Source organism: Alligator mississippiensis, chromosome 4 (genome assembly GCF_030867095.1).
Source record: "Alligator mississippiensis isolate rAllMis1 chromosome 4, rAllMis1, whole genome shotgun sequence".
Taxonomy (NCBI): Eukaryota; Metazoa; Chordata; order Crocodylia; family Alligatoridae; genus Alligator; species Alligator mississippiensis.
This window is the reverse complement of record NC_081827.1, coordinates 233590407-233613361: the sequence shown is the minus strand read 5'-3', so window position 1 is coordinate 233613361 and position 22955 is coordinate 233590407. Positions and strand designations below refer to the sequence as shown.

The 22955-nt window shown below is 41.5% G+C and overlaps 1 protein-coding gene across 5 annotated transcripts in view; it reads right to left on the bottom strand.

Annotated features, from left to right (window-relative positions):
* LRP1B (LDL receptor related protein 1B) overlaps positions 1 to 22955 on the bottom strand; it is a 1609743-nt gene that overhangs the window by 1365964 nt on the left and 220824 nt on the right. The gene's annotated exons all lie outside the window — the stretch shown is intronic.

Below are 22955 nucleotides of genomic sequence, written 5' to 3'. Positions count from 1 at the left end.
CTAACAAATACAACATTCGTTGAATGAGCTGTGAAAACTTTTGTGCATCGAATGCGGCTTATTCAAAATTATGGAAAGAGGAGCTTTTTGTTCACTCAACAAAGTTGCCAATATGTGGGTGAAATGCAAAGGCCCGAGTCAGTTAATGGAATTCTGCCACAGGTTTCAGAAGAACGAGGATTCCCCCCCCCCCCCCCCCGTGAGATTTTGCACAGAGCGGGAAAGGGTAAGGTTTCATAGATATTAGGGCTGAAAGGGATCTCACAAGATCATTGGGTCCAGTCTCCTGCGCAAGGGGCAGGGAGTCTGTTGGGGTCAAATGATGCAAGCTAGTCATCCAAGTGTCCAGAATAGGTGCTTGCACTATTTCTGGGAGGAGTCTGTTCCAGACTCTGAACTTGGACAGTAAAGAAATGTTTTCTTATGTCCAACCTAAAATGGTCTTCCAGCAGTTTGTGACCTTTAGACCTTGTCTGTTCAGTAGGGTACCACAAGAGAAAACATTTTCCAAGTTCTTGGAACACACCCCTTATATACTTATAGGCTGCCACCAAGTCTCCCCTGAGCCTTCCCTTTTCCAGGGTGACAAGGCCCATGCCTCTCAGCCTTTTCTTATAAGACCCGTTCTCTTGCCCTCTGATCATGTGCATGGCTCTTCTTAGGATTTAGAGAAGCTTGAGAGAGTCCATTCTAAAGTGCAGAGCCCAGAACTGAATGCTATACTCCAGCTGTGGCCTCACAAAGTGAGAGGATGACAGCCTGGGTCTTGCTTGAGGTGCATTGGTAGATAGAAGCCAGGGTTTTGTTTGCTTTGCCAGCTGCGACATCGCATTGCTGGCCCATGTTCATCTTGTGGTCAATCATAACCCCCAAGTCTCTTTCAGTTGTAGTGCTAGTGAGTGTAGCATTGCCGAGCCTCTAGGTATGATGTGGATTCGTTCCCCCTCTCCCCCCAAGGTGGAGCACCTTGCATTTCTCAGTGTTGAAAGCCTATCCTCTAGTGTGATCACAGTTCCCAATAATTTGAGGTCATCAGTGAGTTTAGTCAGTCCACTTCTGATACCTGAATCCAGCTTATTTATAAATATGTTAAAGAGTGCCAGTCCAAGTACAGAGACCAGGGGGATGCCGCTGGTCACCATGAACCATGTTGACATGGTTCCATCGACTATCACTCTCTGGGTCTGACCACAGAGCCAGTTCCCGAGCCACCAGGTTCATACAACTTTTACAGGAGCAGTCTAAAAGAAACATACCACTTAGTTTAAAACTGTATTAATAATCACTATGTTACATGACCAAAGCAACAAAGAGAGCTCTAACGCTAAAGATTTTACTTAAGCTAAATGCCATGTAAAAATCAACGACAGGTTTGCTGGAATAAATGTTCAAGAATCTGGCTAAGAAAAATACCGTATTTACTTCATTCCAAGAAGAAGTTTCTCTCTCCATTCCACATACAGGAAACAAAGCCTCATCTTAGAATCAAGTATCCAATCTCTTCACAACACTCACTCTCAGCTTTTAGCTGGAGATCCTGGCTCATCCAGGGGCATTATCACCGTCATGCGGTTTTCTCCTTCCAATCAGAGGAGACATAGGGAGAGGAGCTGGGCAGGAGCCAGACGGGGTCTGGGGCTCCCCTATGCCTGTTTCAGCTTGGAATTGGATTGCTCCAGCTGGAATATGCGAGAAGCAGCTGTGCAGGGAGCCATGCTCATATGGGGACAGCAGCAGCAGCAGCAGCAGCATGTAAAGTCTTCCTTCCAGCATGTGCTCCCTGCCAGTGGGGGAGATGGGGAGGAGAGCTGGGAAGGGAGCAGGTTCTGGAAGGAGGAGCCCTGCATACCCCTAAATGTAGTCACGGGCCAAGCCAGGATCCCTGAACAGCCACTCTACAGTGCAGGGTAGCACTGGGTCAAGAGCGGTTCTGGGGCTCTGTGGACAAATTGTAGAGAGACCAGCAGAGAGCAACAAAAATAGTGCGGGGGCTGGGGAACATGACTTATGAGGAAAGACTGACAGAACTGAGCTTATTTAGTCAAGAAAAAAGACAACGGTGGGGGGGGGGAGGATTTCAGGCTGCCTTCAACTGCCTGAAGTGGGGTTCGAATGAAGATGGAGCTGGACTGTTCTTAGTGGTGGTAAATGACTGAAAAAGGAGCAACAGTTTCAAGTTGCAGCAAGGGAAGTTTAAGTTAGATATTAGGAGGGGTTCTCTCACTAGGAGGGTAGTAAAACACTGGAACAGGTTATACAGAGGGGTGGTGGAAGCTCCATCCTTGGAGGTTTTCTAAACCTGGCTAGACAAAGCTTTGGCTGGGATGATCTAGTTGGGGATGGTCCTGCTCTGAGCAGGGGGCTAGATGATCTCCTGAGGTCCTTCCAACCCTAACTTTCTATGATTCTGATTCCCTCTGTGCCCAGATCAGCTGAGGACGGTAGTGGAAGTGGGAGGCAAGCACAGAAAGGTAAATGGTGGCACCAGGCAGTAATGGGGTCAGGCTTTCTGTTCCCCATGCTTCTTGCCTCCCCACTGCATGCCTGTTGCTTGCGCCTCTGCCTCTGTTTTCTTGCTGCAATACTGGGGGCTAGAAGGATTTAAAGCAGCCTCCCAATAATTTGATTCTAGACATGGGAAGTGATAACAAATGTATATTATTCCATTTCTAAAGTCTAGTTATTAGGCAGTCACCTTAAATTCATAGTTGTCTTGGATTTGGGTTAATATAGTAGTAATAAAAAAAGGCGATAAACCTCTTCACATCATATAACCCAACCAAGTTATTACCATTCTTTTTATTCCCAAAAATGAAGAACATCACCTTTTTCCCCTCTCATGGGAGAATAAATCTCCTTTACCATAATCTTTTTTGTTTGTTTGTTTTGTTTTGTTTGTTTACCATGGAAAATATTCCAAAGGAGTTGTACTATTAACCATACTGGGCATTGTGTTTCTGTGACTAATTCTCTTAGTACTTGAAGAAAATGACATAGTTCACATGTGAACTGCTTGTTAAAAAGCTTTTAACAAACCAATGCTGTGAATAATTGTGTTAAACATATTAAAAAGCATATTTGCTTTTTATGTATACTGCCAACAGTGCACATTGCATGACAGAAACAGGGAAGTGTGCCAAACAAGTAAGAGGTCCCTGCCCCAAAAGTCAGCTAGCAGAGCAGACTGTATAACACACAAAGTCAGCACTAAGTTTCTGTAAGGTTATGTAAAAGGCCTCACTCTGCATCTACAAAACAAATGGAGTTTATTATCCAAAAATTAACCTTAAGGTTTTTTCACCTCATTCAGCTACTTCTTCCATTTTTACTTTTAACACTTTTGGGAACAAGTTTATTCTCAACAACACTGTGCTTGATTGCAGTATAACAGAAAAAAAAAAATCATGGCTATTCAAGTATGTTACCTTACTAGCAGAATTTTAATAAATAAAAATTACCCATGTCAAGATGTTATGGTTAACAATGCCATTGTTACTTATAGTAAAACTAGATCAGTACTAAAAGAAAAATTATATTATTTGCTCATTTCTCAACCAGAGAAATGCAAATTAATGGTGCCAGAGGCCAGAGCATAAAAGGATACATGACACTTGAAGGACACTCACCTAGCAGTAGTGAGTCCAGGGTTCTGATCCCCGGTCCCCAAACTGTTTATTCATTTCGCACTTGAGTTGTTTCATGCAAAAAACACATCATTTAAGCAAAGACAAAAACCCAAGGCCCCTTTTCTGAGGTGACTGCCCTAACCCCTGACCTAGAGTCATGCTTTATCTTGCACTTTCCCTTGTTTGCCAGAAAGGAATGCAATATTCAGGTGCACAGTGATAGTCTTAGCAAGGGTATGGTTCATGCTCCCAATCTATAAACTGGTGCTTAGTGCACTTTGCTGAAAGACAGGGACCCCTTTAGAATTAAGAGTCTCCTACAACCTAATCTGGGCCTCCTACTTTCTGGCCTGGAGCTCTAACAACAAGATCAAAGGTGTGCACCACAGCCATCTCCTCTTTTTAAAAAACAAAGTCACCAGAATAGAATTTCGGAGGACTCCAATCCTGTTGGTGTATGTTAGGAGTCGTATGGTCTTTACTTGTTAACCATATACTTCAGAGGCTTTAGACACCAATCTTTTCTGGATCCTGATCTTGTTTAGGCAGGAGTTGGCACGTAGTTAATCAGACAATGATGCTTTTGCACATGTGACTGCCTACTACATTTTCAGCACTTCCAGAGTTAAGCTAACCAAGAATCTGGATTTGTAATTTTAGACTAGGGGCTTGGGTTCTTCTTTGAAATTCATCTGTTGTTCCTCAGCTTTCTAGAGACGTGCAAACGTTACATATGAATTCTAATGGAAAATGCAGATAACAAATTCAAAGACATGTGCCTGAAGTCACAATTCAAGCAATCCACAGGACAGAATGGTACGGTAATCCCCGAACTAAAATGGTAGCCTAGAATATGCTTTTGGCACAGGAAGTAGTCTGAGGAGAGTGGTCTTCTGGAACCATTGCAGTCATGAAAATAACTAGAGGATGGAAAAAACCCCAGTAACTCACTGCAAACATAATTCATTCTTTGCATTAAATAGAATTTAAATACTGGTACATACACATATTGCTAAAGCTGTGCTTATTTACTTTGACAAAGACCAAGATATCTTGAATATATAATAGTCTGTGTGATCTTATAAGTGGTCTCTTATCAGTCTCGACTGATCCTGCAAATTGTATTAAAATAATTTTGTTGCCTATTGAAATACTTATTGAAGTCCAAGAATTTCTATATGCATCTGAAAGTGCCTTCTTGGGTTAAAAGAACCGCATTACTCAATTTCTGCTTGTAGTACTATGGCATCACATTAGTTTTCATGAATGATGGTCAGAAGAAGGAATTCTAGTTTAGCTTGTAACATTGCCATTCAGTTTTCTGTGAAGGGAGGTTTCTGCATCTGAACATAGGCTCAGTTTCACCCTGACCTTTCAAAGGGAACACACCAAGAGGATTTTCATCCATTCTTAGCAAGGACAGAGCATTCTGGACAGGATGACAAACAGTTAGAAAGGCTTCATATACCACCTCTCCCTCTATTTTGTTAGTGTATAGTAATACCCTTCCTTTGTATCAATAGCAGTTAGTTTTCTCACCCATCCTCAGGAAATATGTGCTGCTCTAGTGAAGCTGCAGTAGCATTCTAATAATGGTTTGTCAGAATGCACACACTCCCCAGAGGATGAGAACATCATTATGAGTAGGCTCCTAAGAAGTGAAATTTGTAGTTGAATGAGTCCTAGATACTGTAACAAGATATTGCTGATTCTTTCCCATGAACAAAAGCTTCTGTAAGAATCAGTGCAAAATGCAGTAGTAATGAGCAGTATGCTGACGGTATAGTAGTGCCTGGATTACTCCAATCATTAAACTGAAACCTGGACTTGTAGTTCAGGGACTAAAAAGGTGAAAGATTCTGGAAGTTGCTGAAGGGACAAGGAAACCACAGGTGAATTACAAGATAGTAACTAACTTATTGCCCTATAGTATAAAAGTTTCAAGAGTAAGAGAAGAATTTTAAAACCTGAAGTTAGTGGAGATGCTAGTAGATAAATATCTGGATCACTCTCCATATATATCCTTTCATAAATTCCACTACCTTTGTACCGGAGGAACCCAATTTTTCCCTTGGAATAATTTGCTGCCCCGAGCCACTTAGCAGAATCAAAATGTTATTTGCATGTGAAGAAAAGTAACCCCAAGACCTCATTTCTATAGAAAAAGGAGGGGCACACCATTTTTGTGAATATTGTTACCAACTTTGTAACTCCATATTTTGTTCAGCCTTCTAGTGTTTCCTTTTGCATTTGGTTTTCTAAGGGTTACAAAAAAAGTCAAATATGCCAACGTTTTCATTTTTGTACTACATTTTAGTAAAGTTGCAGTGACACTATAAAGCCAAAATCATCTACTGTACAAGATAAAAAAAAAAAAAATACACACACACACACACACACACACACACACACATATATAAATGTATACCCTTGTATGTTGCTGGACTATTCTCTGCAAAATGTAATGAGATGCATATGCTTTCCCAATTGCATTTTATTTAGATGCTAATTAAATGTTCCAAACTTCTTTTGCAGGACAATAATTCTAGCTAACTGCTTTCTTTGCATCACATCCATTAAAACACAGATATTGCACAAATGACAATTTTCCCCTCTAAACGTACCACCTCACGTACATAGGTATCACTAGATATAGTGACCACATGTGACAGGAAAGCAGCAAGTAAGAAAGCTGAAAGTGTTTTTCCTCCAAAAAAATCATCAGAAAGAAAATAAAAACCTAAAAATTATTAAACTGTCATTGAAATTGTCCTCATATACAATATGCATGACTAACTTGAGGTTTTGCAGATGAAAGTTTGATAACATTAAAAACAAAACAAAACAAAAAAACCAAGAACAATTTTGTAAAGTGGGTCCAAGGTTCTGACGTTGTAGACAATTCCAATCGTAGAATCTTCCCATTTTTTATTAAACTAGTTTCTCCCCAGTTGTAATAGCATGCTACTTGAGAGAGAGAGAGGGAGAAAGAAGTTACCTAGTATATCTACATATAAAAAAAGCCACTGAGCTTTACTAGGGAAGAGATAATTTGAGTGGAAGTGCTTAGAATATGGAAGTCAACCTGGACTCTGATCATATCCAGGCCTCAGTTTAACAACATGGAGAGAAATACTGTTTGTGCATTCTCGGGTAGAGGTCGGTAACCTAGTGCCTGTGAAACCAGGGAATCTGGCCCTTGGACATGGGACTTCAGCTGTTACAGGTGCTGCAGGTGTTCTCTCCATGCTACTATGTAAGCAAGCAAGTGGCAGCTAGGTCATAGCACCTGTCCACCTGCTTCTGACCAGGGGTGTGTCATTCCAGCCTCCAGCCAGAAAAGTGCTCTCTCTCTCACACATACATACAGGAGAAAATCTTCAGGTGTTGGAATTCCATAGCTGCCACACTATGCCAATTCAAAATAAAGGTTCCCCAATTCACATTAAACAGAAATTATGTGCTAGTGATTAAACCGACACATACTGCTTATATGAACAGTCACACTTATTTTGATGCAGCAGACGAGCTATCTGACTCCAATTTAAGTTTGACCTTGCAAGACATTGTTATGCAACAGCTGAGGTAGGTATGCAGAGTCATGTATGGGAGCAAAGGAAAGCAGCACTAATATACTGATCAAAATACCAGGAAACCAGTCCTGCCTTCACTAAAGCCAGCAAAAATTCCACTGAAATTGATGAAATTTGCTCTCTTCTAATTAAGACTAGAATTGGGCCCACTTTCTTTATGATTTGATTAAACTGCACACCTGTATTATTTATAGTATTTCTCAGCATTGTATATTCAGGAATATGTTTTTAGTCTTGCATCAAAAGAAAGATTGCCCACAGGAATTAGGTATTCATGAATATTCCAATATGTCCCTTTTGGAGCACATTAAATTCACTCATTCTCTAATCTTATATTTTGACAGACGTTTCCCAATTCCTATTCAGATCTAAAGGTGTCATCATTAACAATGTTATCAGCACTAACTGCACTGCAACATTCACGGTGTGTTATCTTCAATCCTCTTGTATGAAATAATTATGTAGGAAAGTGAAATGTGCCACTTTAGTTTTGATAATTTATTTTAGGTGCACAGAAGAAAGACTAGGGACCTCAAATAAATACAAAAAAAGGACAAAGAGCTTATTCCACATTAGGGCTTAAACCTCCAAAGTCTGTACAAGTTCAAGATTGTGATCTGCAAACTTAATTCAGCTGCCACCTGAACTTCCCATATGCACCTAATGCCCCTCGCCAAGAAGAGTTCCCTAAGCACCCAAGGCTCTGCCTCTGCACAAGTACGGAGGAATCTGTTATAACCAGGCTGAACACATTGGCACCCATCTCAGTGTTTAAACCCCTCCCTCATCAGAATTCAAAAGTCATGCATGATAGCAGGTTTCAGGGACATTTTGTGACTTGTGCAGTGCAAAAAGGACCAGCATGAATTGTTGTGTGGACCATCATAGACTTCGTGTTTATTACATGGTTGCATGATGGTACTGAATTCAACAACCCATGTGGAGTCATTGTCCAATCCAGCTGAGGGGCAAAGAAGTGGTTGCTACTTGACTGCAAAATAAGATGACATAGGGGAATCCTCCCTACCTTTTTATATGGCAGCGTAATGGTTAGAGCACTCATCCAGGAAGCAGAAGAACTTAATTTAATTCCCCTTTTAGCCTGACCAGGTTCAAATCTACAACTCCAGCCTTCTAGGAGAATGTCCTAAACCAGAGATTCTTAACCAGGTGTCACAGCACCCAAGGTGCCACTACATCCTTTGAAAGGTACTACAAGGTATAAAGACATATGTGCAAGCTCAGGTTTGTCCCTGCCTTAGCATCTCCTGTCCCCACTTAATGGTCACTCTGCAAGGAGATGAGCACTGATATGTAAATTAGTTTTTGAAAGCAAGTGCCCCTCAACTCATAAAAAGTTATGGAGAGGTGCCTTGAGCCCCAAACAGTTCAGAGCCACTACCCTAAATCAACTCATATGTTATTTGGAAGTGGAGCTGGAGGAGCGGGGAGTGGGGGTGGGCAGAGAAAATCTCCACCCCACTTTTCCTACTTCATAGGAAGAGTTTTGAGATTAATTGCCAGGGAGGACGGACATGTGAGAGCACTAATCAGGGAGGAGTTCAGGCCTTTTCCCCCAAAAGTGTTTACCTGCTCTCTTTTGCTCTTTCTTCCATTCCATATAAATGAATCTTGAATCATTTTTATGCAATGTGAACTGGTTTCTTCATGGAAGGTGGGAATTGTCTCTAATCCCCTATTTCTTGGTGGTCAGGCCATTCTCAGAGCTGGCAAATTGTGATTTGCCATCTTTCCCATTTAGTGGGTACATTATCTAAAAATTAGTCTATTTGATATAGGAAGAGCCTCTTCTGACACATAAAGATGGCCTTATCTCTATCAAAAACTGAAGAGGGGTTAATTTCTAACTACAGGCATGGGTCCCAGGCTGTGAATCCCATAACAAATGTAGCAGTAGCCTTTTTTTTTTCCCTGCACCTGTTAAATCCCAAGCAGCAGCAGGCCTTTAATACACATCCTCTCTGACATTTCTTACAGGCTAGCTAGGCAAGTTCACTGCTCAGTGTGCTGGCTGTTTCCAGTCTCATTCCCAATGCATGCAGAAAGCTTACATACTGTTGATTTAACTCTAACAGACTAAAATTTAAGTGTTATAACTCCCAAATTTGGCAGTGAATCTAGTCTAGAGTCAGTCTTAAGAGACATGTAACTGAAATTCTATAAAGTACACAGAAAAACAAACAGGAAAAGAAGATTAGGACTATGAGTTCATTTTTACAACCTTGTTCCTACAAAGGTAAAAATGTTAGGGGCAAATACTAATCATATTAAAGATAACTACAGCTAAACCACAGATTAATAAAGCAAAAAGAGAGAGACACCACACAGTAGACCAGTGGTTCTCAACCTTTTCTAAATTAAAGGCACCCCACCCCTTAAGAATGTCAGTTCTTAATTTTCACCCAGTTTGTGTGCAGAAAAAAAATATAGCAACTCTTCTATTGCAAAGAACAGAAAGACCAGAAAAAGTCAGAATGTTTTTAACATTATGGATTCCTATTTGAAAATCTCTTGAGTATATCTTATGTGGCAGCCTGAAACCCCCTTATATGTATGTCATAGTACCCTGGCTTAGAATCACTGCAATAGACCTTTGAGCCCGCTCTAAAACTCAAAACCCAGAGGAAGGTTTACAAAGTCTATTAACTGTTATAACAAACCAGGAAAAATAACAGTTCGATTCCCAGCTCTGTCACTGGCCTACTGGGTGACTTTGAACCTCAGTTTCTCCAACTGTATGTGGAATGACAATGACCTGTTCAGTAAAACATTCTGAAATCATGGGGGGAAAGTATTAAGAATTAGATTGCTCCTCAGCCTCTTGTTGGCTTAGGTCCTGACCTGAGACTACTTCCACCTGAACTCTCCCTCACCCCTGCAATTGTACTCTGCATGCATCCTTTAAAACCCACAACTCTGTAACCATACAGCTCCCTTGCATAGGGCATTTTGTATATAATTTAGCTGCAACCTCCCCACTTCAACCCTATACTATATAGTCACCCTTGCCTGGATCTCTATAACCCCTTTCACACCTTCAGCTTTGTAACTTGCTTTTAATATTTACTAAAGATTTTCCATCACGGTCACACAAAGTATTTTCATACAGATTAGATGAAAAAAAATATTTACAAGACAAGAAATGATGATCTCCTTTATTGGCTGACTTCATGGTTGGGATAGACTTAGATAAACTTTTGAATGCAGTATATTCTCCTTGGATCCACCAAAAATTTAGGCTTATAAACCTAGAACTTCTTTACGCAAACTGCATTGAAAATAGGATGTCTTGCCAGCTGTGTATTCCCATATAGCCACTTGCAACAAAAGAGCCAGATACTTCTCAACTATTTTTTACAGCTTTCAAAGCCAACAAGTTATTTTCCCACCTCCATCCACCCTCTCACACAGCAGCGAATCCAACTATCAGGCCAGTTCTCCCCTACTGAGGATGTTACCATCACAGAGCTCAATTCAAATCTCTATTTCCAGGAACAAATTTGTTAGTACATACAGAAGGATCAGCAGGTCCCTAGCAGGGACCAAGTCTCAAACCCCAGGAGTATAGTAGGTTAAAATACAGAATTCAGTTGACAGAGTCCCTTTTATTGAGCCCATTCTTGAGGTCAGGTATCGTAGAGTTAACAGTTCTTCAGTATGGCTCAGCTTTTAGAGTCTGAGACTCTCCTCCTACAGTTTTTCACCTGAGGGCTTTTGTGAGATAGAGTGGCGCTATCTACCCCTTTACCCACTAAACTCCTTAAGAATCAAACCTTTGTTCTTAAGTGTTACCTACCTATAATTGAACAGGTTCTTCCTTTACAAAAACCTCCAAATCCAGCCACTTCTTTCCCCTATATGCTACTGTGTCCAGAGAACCCTGTTTTGCCCCCCCCCCCCCCCCCCCCCCCATGACAAGGCCAGGTGAGTTCTATCGAGTTCTTAGTGGAGGCAACTAATGAGTCGCAGGTGAGCTGGAGCCATTCAGTCATGGGTGGGAGTGGGCAGGAACTGAATCAGTTTGTACCACTCTTGCAGAGGGTAAACTGCTGGTTATTTTGAATTTGAATTTACAAATAAGAGTGTGCATTCTAATCTCCTCTGCATCATAATTCCCCCTCAGCACCCATTCTCTTACACTATATGAGACAAGATATTAGACTAGAGGGACCTGAGGTCTGACCCTATAGCTGAAGTACAGACACTCAAAATGCCCCTGGCAGAAGTGCTCTATCGTGCTTCACTTAAAGCACTAAGTTTGAGTGCAAGTGGCCTGAACAGATTCATTGTTTAGCGCTGGTGTGGTGGGGGGGCAGCGGCTCAGAGTCTTCCCACACTGGCCACCAGTGCACACACCTCCCAGAAGGCTTCTGGAGTGGCCCCTCTCACCAGTTGGCAAGCAGTAGTAGCAGTGGCTTGGGGGGCGGTATATCTTGGACCCTTTCCCCTGCAGCCTCTCTGGCTAGGCAGCGGTATACCACTGGGCCAGGGCTGCTGCAAAGAGAGAAACCCCACCCCAGACCCCTGCCACCACAGCCGCCCAAGCTGGGCTGTGGTATGCTGTGGAGCTGGGGTGGCTTCAGGGAAAGAAATCCCCTTTCCCTTTCCACCGGCTGGCTGCAGATCACAACTGGCTGGAGAGAGGAGGTGGGGCTGGGATCAGAGGCTGCCAGTGACTTGGATCAATGACAGCCAAGGGGGTGGGGCCATCTCACTGCTAGGGCAGAGCAAACAAACCCTAGAGCACAGCCCTGTGCAATGCCGTCTAGAATAGTGGCCATTGCGCTCTAAGGTAACCCTCAGTGGGATCTGGCATAGACATTCGATAAGGCACTCTAACAGAAAGATCTTTAGTCTAATACCTCATCCATCGAGGGGTAACTTAGAGTGAGATCTGCCATTTTTAAAGCACTCTGAGAAGCATAACTGTCTGTTCAGTTATGGCTTTAGAGCACTTTAGAGTGGTTAAAGCATAATATGTATAACCTCTGTACCTAGACATAAACAGCAGTTCTTATGTTATGCAACCAGATATATTTGCTTTAGTAAAATACTTTACTCTCATTCTGACTTATCACCAGACTGGAGTGACAGTAAGCTGTGTGGAATTATTATTTTTCCTACTTTAATGTTCATGGTTTGTCTTTCCATACTTGCCTTTTTGAAGCAAGGAAGTAAGTCCATGATTTGTGAAGTAGGATGCTACGCCACGAAAGAAGTTTAAACCAAAAGATTTTAAGAAGCACTAAAAACTCTAAATCCAGCTTGAGTTATCATTGATAATGTGTTATTGATATTCTTTTGAAGTACGATAAATGCTTTCAAAGCACTCTTTTTTAACAATTATCACATTTGCAAACTGATCAGGATTTTCCTTTTCATGATGGAACACCCACAAATTGAGGCATTCTTCTGTAGTTTTTACAAGACGCTTGATGCTTCAGTTCAGTGTTTAGGTATGGCTGATTTCCTGATGTGTTTCATCTCAAGGCAAACTTACTAGAACACGTTAGAGGTAGAATTTATTAGACAAACCTTTAGGACTAACCTCAAAATGGGTCTTCAGTGGTTAAGGCTGAAGTGGTGCAATGCGTCTATTTTAGTCCACTGTTCTGGTATCTGAAACCATTTTGGGCACCAGAATGCTGAGGACATAGCTGTGTCTTAAGTTCTGGTGTTTTCCAAGGCATAGGTACCTTACTTGGGGCTGCAATAAGTATGTCTGTGAGTCAGGATGCACAGAATTTAAAGCTTTTCAAAATGGAGCCAGTGTGAATTATTTTTTTGTTCAGTTTCCACCCCCCTTTCCCAATTACGGTTGCGGCAGGCTCCACTCTTCTTGTATACAATAGTCTAGTAGTCAGAGCATTCTCCCAGATTCAGTTCTCTTCTTTGCCTCAGGGTGTCCAATGTATTCACTACTGTGCAAGATTGGCCACCACAGACACATAATCATGCCAATGACAATGGCAGCCAGAAGTCACTGCTGCCCCCATGTGTGGTAACTGTCTTGGGTATCCAGCCACATCATTACACTTCTAATATAGAAATGAATGAATTTATTATTCATTTTGAGCAGGGTTTAGGCCCAGGTCCATCCCTCCTTAACACTACCTACAATCCTTTTCCCCTTCTTGCTCAACAAAATTTTAATTCTTTTATGCACAAGAAGAGAGGGAAAAGTGTCCTGTATCACCTGGGCAGATTATAGCATGGTGGTACAACACTTCTCCAGAAATAGGGGACATAAACCCAGGTCTTCCACATCCTCGTTAGTCTTCTATTCACTAGGCTATTGTCTAAAAGGGACACGTCACATCTTCCATTTCAAAAGACTATCACAGCCATCACTGCATTTTCTAAGGAGCCCAATCCTATATGTGTAGAAGTGCTCTCAGTACATATAACCCCTCAAGTATAATGAGGTTTAGTATAACTCCTCAGCAGTTAGATAAAGAAACAATTTTCAGATTCTGATATCTAGGTATGAGATAGATGTCAAGCTGTTCAACCTTGTGAAGAGGGAGGCCTGGGGAACTTTAAGATCAAAATGGAAGGACCAATCAGGGTTCAGCAATTTGTGAGCAGGGATTACCAGGATTGCAATTTTGTATTTGGCATTTACATTCCAAATCCTACTTAGTCAAGAAAGAAAATGATATCTATGTCTAAAACTTTCCAAGCAAGGCAAAACTTGCAATACTTGAGTTACATTCCAACTATGCATGAAGCAAATATTAACTTCCCATGCTTACCCATTAGGTCTTAATTTATGTGGTAAGGGATTCAGATAAAAACAACAACAAAAATTGAATTTGTATAAGTGCATTGTTTTAAAACTCAAGAAATCTATTTGAACTAGTGTAATATAAACTCTATAAACTCCCAGTTCAAATAACTTGCATATAGTATTACTTAATATACTACCATTCTTAAACAAGACATAGAAAAATACTTTTGGTGGGGTGTCAGCAGGATAGTGTACCTAGTTTTGGAAAATTTAAAAAGCAGAAGTTGCTTAGAACTTGTGTTTAAAAATGGTTTTATGGGCACTGGTTTTTAACATTTCTTTTTTTGCTGCATACTGATTTTTCATTGGAAAATAAACAAATTTTGTGCCACAGCCTATGAGTTGATACAGACCAGAGATGGGCTTCTCAAATTAGCTGTTGGAAACACTTTTTCCCCTCCTCCTTTCCTATACACTAATTCTTCCATATATTTAGGTAGAGATTTTAAAGCTGTCTAAAGGAGATGGATGTCTGTGTTTCCATTTATCTGAAAGCTATAAAAGTCTTACTGTTAGTGAGAGGTTAAAATACACACAGAACACAAACATCAGGATATTGTATTGAATGGTGCTTGCCACTTTCACAGCTAAACAAGTAGATTATTAAACCAGTTAATTGGAGGTAACCTGTATTGCAATATTACAGGCCAAAGCTGACAACAATACAAAGTCGTGTGTCAATATGCATGAAGAATTTTTATCACTTGACCTTCTATTGTGGAAAATAGAAAAACAATACATAATAACTCAATATTTTCAATGCACTTTTACTGACACAACTCAGTTGTCTAAATATAATGCCTGCCAATAGTGAAACCATTAGGTCTAAAACTTTTCCATTTTCACTTTTCCTTTTTCACAGTTTTGACTTATAAAAATTAGAGGTGCTGTTGATACTTTTCTATGCCATTACAAGGCGGACTAAAAATCATATATGCCTTGTAGAATTTAGCAAATTAAGGACATCACATAATTTTGCACTATACTCAGATTTGAGTGCTGTTGGTAAACAAAATCATATAATATAGAAGCTAAATTTTCTTGCCATTTTCATATTATGTCATAATGGGAAAGGGAGTCACTTTTGATGAATGTTGCCCCAAAGCTGACTAGTTGCAAGAGTTTGTACTAAGGAAATAATAACTCCAAGATCCAATAAAAACTCTAATTACTTCATCAACCTTCTAGTCACATTGCAGGAGCATATACTGAATCACTTCAAAATAATAATGATATAAAATTGGCCATTATGTGGAATATTAGACTTTTTACATGAAGTGTCCATTTAAAATACAGGGGTGTGCTGCATTACTAATGGTCAAGAAACAGAGGGATTAGGTCAATCTTACCTATCAATAAACACATCAAGGGGAATAACACCTAGGAGAAAGCTATTTGAGTTAAATGACAATGGTAGCACAAGGATAAATGACCATCAATTGTCTGTGAATAAATTTATAATAAAATCAGAAAAAGTTTCCTAACCATTGGCATATAAGTTTCTGGAACAGCTTGAGTTCAATCAAGACCCAGTCCTGCACTTTACTGAAATCTTTATAATGATACCATGGCTGAGAGCGTTTATAAGTGTGGGGGGGGGGGCGAGGGGGAGGGGCTGCCTGGACCCTCACTTCTGGGTTTCTGGTTGCTGAAAATTTTAGTGTTGTCTCAGCTTTTAAAGAGGACTTTCCCCCAAGCCACCCATCAATTTACTTCAATTCCTGGAAAAGGACTAGTGTTCAGGCATCCCAGGCTGATTTCAGGGCAGGGGAACTGCCTGGATCCCTACTTGTGTGACTGAGGTATGGGGCCTAAGGGGCAAGTCTGTACTTCTTTTAAAGAGTCAGTCCATTTCCTTCCGTTGATGTCAGTGGAACCATTGAGCAGCCCCCTGGACCCTCAGCCCCTTTGTACACAGAAAGAAGCAGGAGTCCAGGCAGCCAGTCCCCCAACCCCTTGCTCCCCTCCATCTCACCATCTACCACCACAAATAAGGGAGTTTACTAACTCAAGGAAGTACCTGGCTGATTTCATGGGCAGATCCTGGGGCCAGCTGCCATTTTCACAGATTAAGTGCAGCACCCCCCCACCCCTGCCCGCCACCACACCTTTGATTGACTGAGGGGCCCCAGTGGCCCTGCCCCTTACCCCTGATTGGTTGTGGGGGCTGTTCATCATACAGCCCCATGCCTCACCACTGATGTGGGAGGGGGGGAGCTACATTGCAGGCAGCCTTTTCAGCCAAACAATGGTGAGGGGCAGGGGTGGCAGCTACTTCGCTGTCAGCCCTTCATGCCAGCAGCCACCTTCTCCACTTCCCCATGCGGGATGCACAGTTAGGCTGCAGCACCATGAAGACTGCTGGCTCCTTCTGGGGATCCAGGATTTTATTTTCAGTTAAGGGGAGGTTTTTTTGTTTTTGTTTCTTTGTTTTTTGCACCAATCCTGCCAAAATTGCACCGTTTTTTGCAGAGCCTGCCCAAATTAATGGTTTCTATGAAAATTCAGCAATCACGAATTTGTGCTGCAGGGAACCCTAATCAACTGCTACCAATGGAAAGAAACGGACTAGCTCTTTAAAGCAACAGAGACCTATCCCCAGATCCCCCAGGCAGGGATACAGAAGTTAAGCGCAGACAACAGAAGTTAACTTCTGCCTATGTACCAGAGAAGTTGGTTGCCATTCAGGGGCTGGGGTGGGGAAGTAAAAAGCAGTGCAATCTGGGATGCCTGGAGGACTGACCAGATACTAGTCACAGAAAACTTGGTAGCTGCACATAACATGGAACCAGTTCACAGAGAACTGGTTCAAAATAATTGTTTATCCATATATACTTAGTTATCCAGATATACTTTTGAAATAGGCCAGCAGGATTACAAACCCTTCTAAAGCAGCTTGTATATCTGGATGCATGGAGTTTAAACTACATTTAAATTGGTCTAAGTGTTATGCCTTTATACACCCACCCGCACACAAGTCCAATGACAGGCACCCCACTCTCCTTTATGGCAAAACTTAAGCAGTTCCTACTGACTAACTTAGGCTGTGTAGAGCCCCATGCACTAAATAATTCAAAGTAGCAAAAGTCAGATTATTCAATGTTTCACAAAAGTCAACAAGACTAAATTACTCCAAACAAAAAAGTCTCATACTAGACAGAGACCCTATTCTTAAAAAGATCTTCCCAGAGCCACCCATCCTAGCCTTTAAACAAGCATTGAACCTCGCCAACCTCATCACCAGAAGCAAACTTCCTCAAGCCCAGAACACACCAAAAAGATCCAGACCGTGCCAGGACAAGAAATACAAAACCTGCCAACACATCTCCACCACCCCCACAATTACTACACCCCACAGCAGAGCCATCAGCATCCCGGGATCTTACAGCTGCACCTCCAGAAATGTAATATACCTCATCCAATACACCAAACGCCCTGATGGAAGATATGTAGGAGACAGCAAACAACAACTGTGCACCAGAATGAATGCACACTGGAAATCCATCAAAGACAGAATTACCCAATTACCGGTGGGGGCACATTTCTCACAGGAGGGCCACTCTCTCTCCAATCTCTCAGTCCTGATCATCAAGGGAAATTTACACAACACTTCCCAGAGACGAGCCTATGAACTCCATTTCGTCAACCTCCTGGATACTAGAGATCATGGACTAAACATAGACATTGGATTTTTGATACATTATAATCTGCCTGGCAACCGACTCCCCAGCCCAGCCGCTGGCTTCTTTACTTTTCATTCCATCCAGGAAGAGCACACACCAACTGCTGAAACCTCCTTAGCCTGACAAAGGGTTTTTGAACCCGAAAGCTTGTTAATAAATATTCTCCAACTATTTGGGTTGGTCTAATAAAAGATATCAAATTCACCCAAGGAACCTTGTCTGCTCATACCACTCAAGGCACTTATCGTTATTATGTCTGATATATAAAAGGACACTGGGAGTGGAGAGCAACAGACTAATGAGGACAATGGAAGGGGAGGGGTCTTCATTTGACACAGAGGCCAGAAGAGATGGGCGAACACAAAGGTGCAATCTTTGTCATCATGACTATCACTCTTACCAGGTCCTGACACTTTCCCTGCCATTGCTGGACCTCCATAACCCTTACCCAGATCACTTGGGCCAGTCTGAGGTAGGGAGAGGGACCCAGCATGCTAGGATTATGCTCTGTGTGCTGGGTCCCTCTCCCTACCTCAGACTGGCCCAAATGAATTGTGTAAGAATATCTATTTTTCTTTATTTCTTCTTTCCTCTGCTTTCTGCTTCTGTTAAAAAAAAAAAAAAAAAAAGGCTAGCTTATTTAGCCAGTAAGGACTTCATCTTTTGCAACACCGCTGTGAACCTCTGACCAGAAAGGCAGCTAACAACAATGCTTTAAACAGGCCAGCATTGGTACAAATTTGCCATGTGCTGTGCCTGTCGTTCTCTAGGAGCAAAGGTGCAAATAAGAATCAGTACAAAAACAAAAGGGACATGTTCCACCTCTGCTGTTATTCTCTCCCCCTTTGTGTGCATTTGTCTTGTCTTGTCAGAAGTAGGATCGGACTATAACAACAAGAGCAACAATGGCTCCAGCCCCTCCCAACTTTTGCTCTTTTCTCCAAAAGGACTGTTAATACCAGTCTTAGTGCCACTGAAAAGACTATCAAATGGGGTTTCCTTTTTTATCCTCTCTCCTCTCTATTAAAAAAAGTCTCTACAAGAATAAGGAAGAAGACAGCCTTATTCAATGTTTTTCATTTTGACAATGCTTTATTTGTTTCTTGTCCCTTTTGTTTCTCTTCTTTTTTTCCTGTATCTTTAATAAAAAGATGATGGTGATTTCAGTGGTACTAAGCAGGATGCATTTTCTGTCTCAGAGCATTATAAAGTCTTTTGTAAATCCAGTCCTGAATACCCTTAATGTATCAATCCTCTGAACTCTGTGTTGAGTAGGCTCAGCCACCCTTATTCTGACGATCAGGAATTGAGAAGCTGAAATTCACATTTTTTAAGAAGTATATAGGCATGTAACTCCCGCTGAAATCAATGGGAGTTAGGGACATGAATACTTTTTGAACACTAGACCCTTAGTGATTTGCTTAAAGTTATGTGGGAAATCTATGGCACAGCAGGGATTTGTACCCAAATCTCTAGGGCCCCAGGCTGGTTCCCTTGAAGATAACTCTTTCAAAACATTGATGAAATTTATTCTTTACTTTCATACAAACTTGTTTTACATTAAAAAAAAAATGTGTAGCTACCCTGATTTTAAACACCCTTCAAATTTAAAATGGACCATGTAAGTGTCTAATCAACTTTGAGTTATAAGAATAAAAATAACTGCAGATGGAAGTCCTTTAGCTACAAAAAGAATACCACACATTCACCTGCAGTGCACACTTTCTGCTGCCAATCTGGCCTGCAAGGAGAAGGTACAGTATTTCAGTTTCTGTGACCATTCAGTCCTTGCTTTCTCTGCTGTGAGTGCCAATAACTAGTGCCAATAACTGGAACTAGCGTAAAAGCCCAAATTAGTGACAGCTATGATAGAATTTTTTGAGGTGTGGACACTTGCACAGGGATCTGGACTAAAACAATCTACTCATTTCACATAGCCCACTGATCCAAGCCGTTAACCAGTTTTGAAGTTCAGTTACTGGATTGACCTGTGCCGAAAGAGGACCAGTGACCTATAGTTGAAACACTCTATAGCCCATTACCAGTTCCGTGAGCCATACTGTCTTCCCACAACTCAATAGCTGTAATAAAGTTTTTCAGGAGAGGTTTTTTCTCAAGGTTTTTGCCCAATAGTATTACTATATAATGATCTTGTTCCAGCAGATCCTAGATGCAGTCTTCTGGCCGCACAAATAGCTTTGGCAAAATACCATTTTATCAATTCCTAAATTCACTTTACCATTTTGCCCGATACTAACTGTAAGCCACCCATCACTGCAGATATGGTGAAGAGAACATATCCCTGTCCCATTAAACATATACATATACACCATTAAACACATACACAACTTACTGTCAGATTATAGAACGGTAAATTACCTTGCTTACTAATGCAATGTTTGATAGCCCTTAAATAGATTAAACTGTTTCACCGGAAATATATTCCAATCAAAACATCACAATAGCTTTCCCAGGTTTTTCTATACAATTGCAGCTGCCAGACCACACTCCTAGAGACACTGATACATAAGTTTTTCAGCACTCCACCTTTCATACAGCTGGAACTAGCATAAGGCACTCAAAGTTGAAACCACTGTAGCACATTTTCACTTAATTATATTGGAATGAGATGAAGGTTTCCCTAGAGCAGAGCTGTGACTCAAACACACTCAGGTTTGCCCAACTAATGAGGTCAGAACCTCTGTAAATGTATGGTTCATAGGTAACATGACTCAGGGGCTGAGGCCTTAAGTACAATGCAGTCAAGAGAGTTGTAATTATAACACTTATTAACACTATTCGGAAGCCCAAAGTCTTACATTAAATAAAAATGGAATCTACAGAAAACTGAATTACTAATAGATTTATCACTGGATCTGCTCTGTTGGTCAGTTTTTTCACCGATGAAGACAAAGTATAAAACACTGAGAATTATTAGCATGGTCTTTCTAAAAAATGCCACCATGCACATATGTGTGGGAATGCAAGCATACACATGCATATGCAGGGGAAAAGATGTCTGAGAAGGTGATAATGGTTCCATTATTCTGATTTGCATCTCTTTGGAATAACTATTAATTCTTTCTAGCAGGGATATGTTAGGAACCGTGGATGTAAATATTTGATTTTAGTCTTCAACTAGACATCTTGATGGGTAAAGGATAGATTTCAGCCTATTTAGCAGACATGGGCTTTGGGAAGGAAGCCCAACAACTCGTACAATTCTGTGCTAAGTTAACACAGCATCCATAAAAGTGAATTGCAGCAATGTCCATAGATTTGCAGAACAAGGTCCTTAGTAAAGTAGGGCTTATTGGCACATAATTATAATTCTCACAATCAAAGACCCAGGTCATCTGAAAGTATGAGTCCAGCAAGGGGATGTCATGAACACCGCTATTTTCTGGGGATTTGTGGGGCTGCATGAATATTTTCTTGTGTTTATTTCACTAATTTGGAATGTGCGCTTTTGTTGAAAATCCCATGTACGCTGTATCCATTTATGTTGCTGTTATTACTATATGATTTGGGATATGGTTTAGCCAAGGAGCTAAGGGATACATACTTAGGGAAAAGGGAACAGGTGGAACTGCTAAATATTTCTTGCCATCATGCCAGGAGGGCAGGATGAATTGCCAGTCCCAGACACAGGCAGAAGTAGATATTGGGCTGGGCACTCAAGCTATTGTTGGCCTGTAATGGAGAAATCAACTTCTCTATAGCAGTTTTGTTCAATTGCCAGCCTGTGGACCAGATCCAGCCCCAGCACTGTGTCACCTGGCTCGTAGGGCTCCCCACGAGTCCCAAAAATTTGTGGTATAGGCCATAACATTTTGCTGCCAAATTTCTGGACCTGTGAGGAGTCCCAGGCCTTGGGTATCAGATTGAACCTGCTGGGCACCATAGGGTGGATCTGAGCACATGAGGCCAGGCAGTGATGGCACCTGATGTTTGGAGCCCAATCCTGGAATGCAGGGCTGGGCAGGGTTGATACTGCCAGATCCTGGCATACAGGCAACACAGGGCCCTATCCAAAACAGAGGGCTAGGAAAGGGCAACACCAGGCCCCAGGGCTCAATCCCAACATGAGGGGCCAGCATGAGGCCCAATCCCAGCATGCAGGGGCTGGATAAAGGCAGTGTGGGTCCTAAGCCTGGCTCACAGGTCTCAAGCTGGCCTGTAGACAGGCCCTAAAACTGCTCCTCTGGCCCCTGGGGCCAAAGGCTTGCATATCACTGCCCTATACCTAAGGCATCTGAGACAAAGGAAAGTCACATGTCCCAGTGACATAAAATTTCTATAGCATTCTAAGACCCATGAGCAATTAGGGTAATGCTGACAGTGAGGTGAAGGAGGAGGTGGCTTAGTGTTGTCTAAGATGTTCTCTATTTGATTTGACTGTACTTCTGGATTTTTTCCAGGTTGGAAAAGGGTCCAAGGCCTGAGCACCCAGAGAGAATCAGATTCAACAGGAAGGCTAAAAATCTCAAAAAATTACTGGAAGAACTCTCCAGGGGGACTGGGTAGTAGCTCATTGAAAGGGTAAGAAACTTAGCGTTTTTGTCCTGTCTTCAATTATGGTCAGTTCTGCTTGTATAATTCTGTTCTCCTACATAATGCAGCTTTTTACTGTTTGTCACCTTACTGATTGCCTGTGAGTGATCCCTCAGCAAGTGACAGCCCTTTCTATGGAAAGAGGGGCCTGAGATTTTTTTCACAATCCAAAGGGACACCACTTAGAGCTTGCAGATATTCCCTTCTGCAGGTGTGAGGTCCAGTATAAAGGCGGTGGAGCTGAGACTTACATGGATAAGGAAGTATCCCCAGGCAAACCATGATCTGTTCCTTAGGACTAGCAGTGGGAGAGCAGGGAGTGAAATATCATGGCAAAAAGTCAGCATAGCATGATAACATTTTCAGAAAAAAGAGTATACAGTATTTTTATCCTTTGTATGATACATCCTCAGATGCTGTGGATAGATAGATGGAAAAATAATATCTGGACTCCAGGAAGCCTTAATCCAAACAGATAGGCATTTTGTTCCTACTGATTTTGTGGGAGTCTTAAAAAGTATCTTATTTTGTTTCACTGGTTTGGGAAGCTTCAGAGCCATCACTTATACAGTTGTACACAGTTCTTAACCAGTAAAAGCCACCACACTTAAGATCTCTCTCATATAGTTCTCATAATTTAATTGGAAGGATTGACTGAAATCTGTTCAATCCAACAAATTTTAAATTG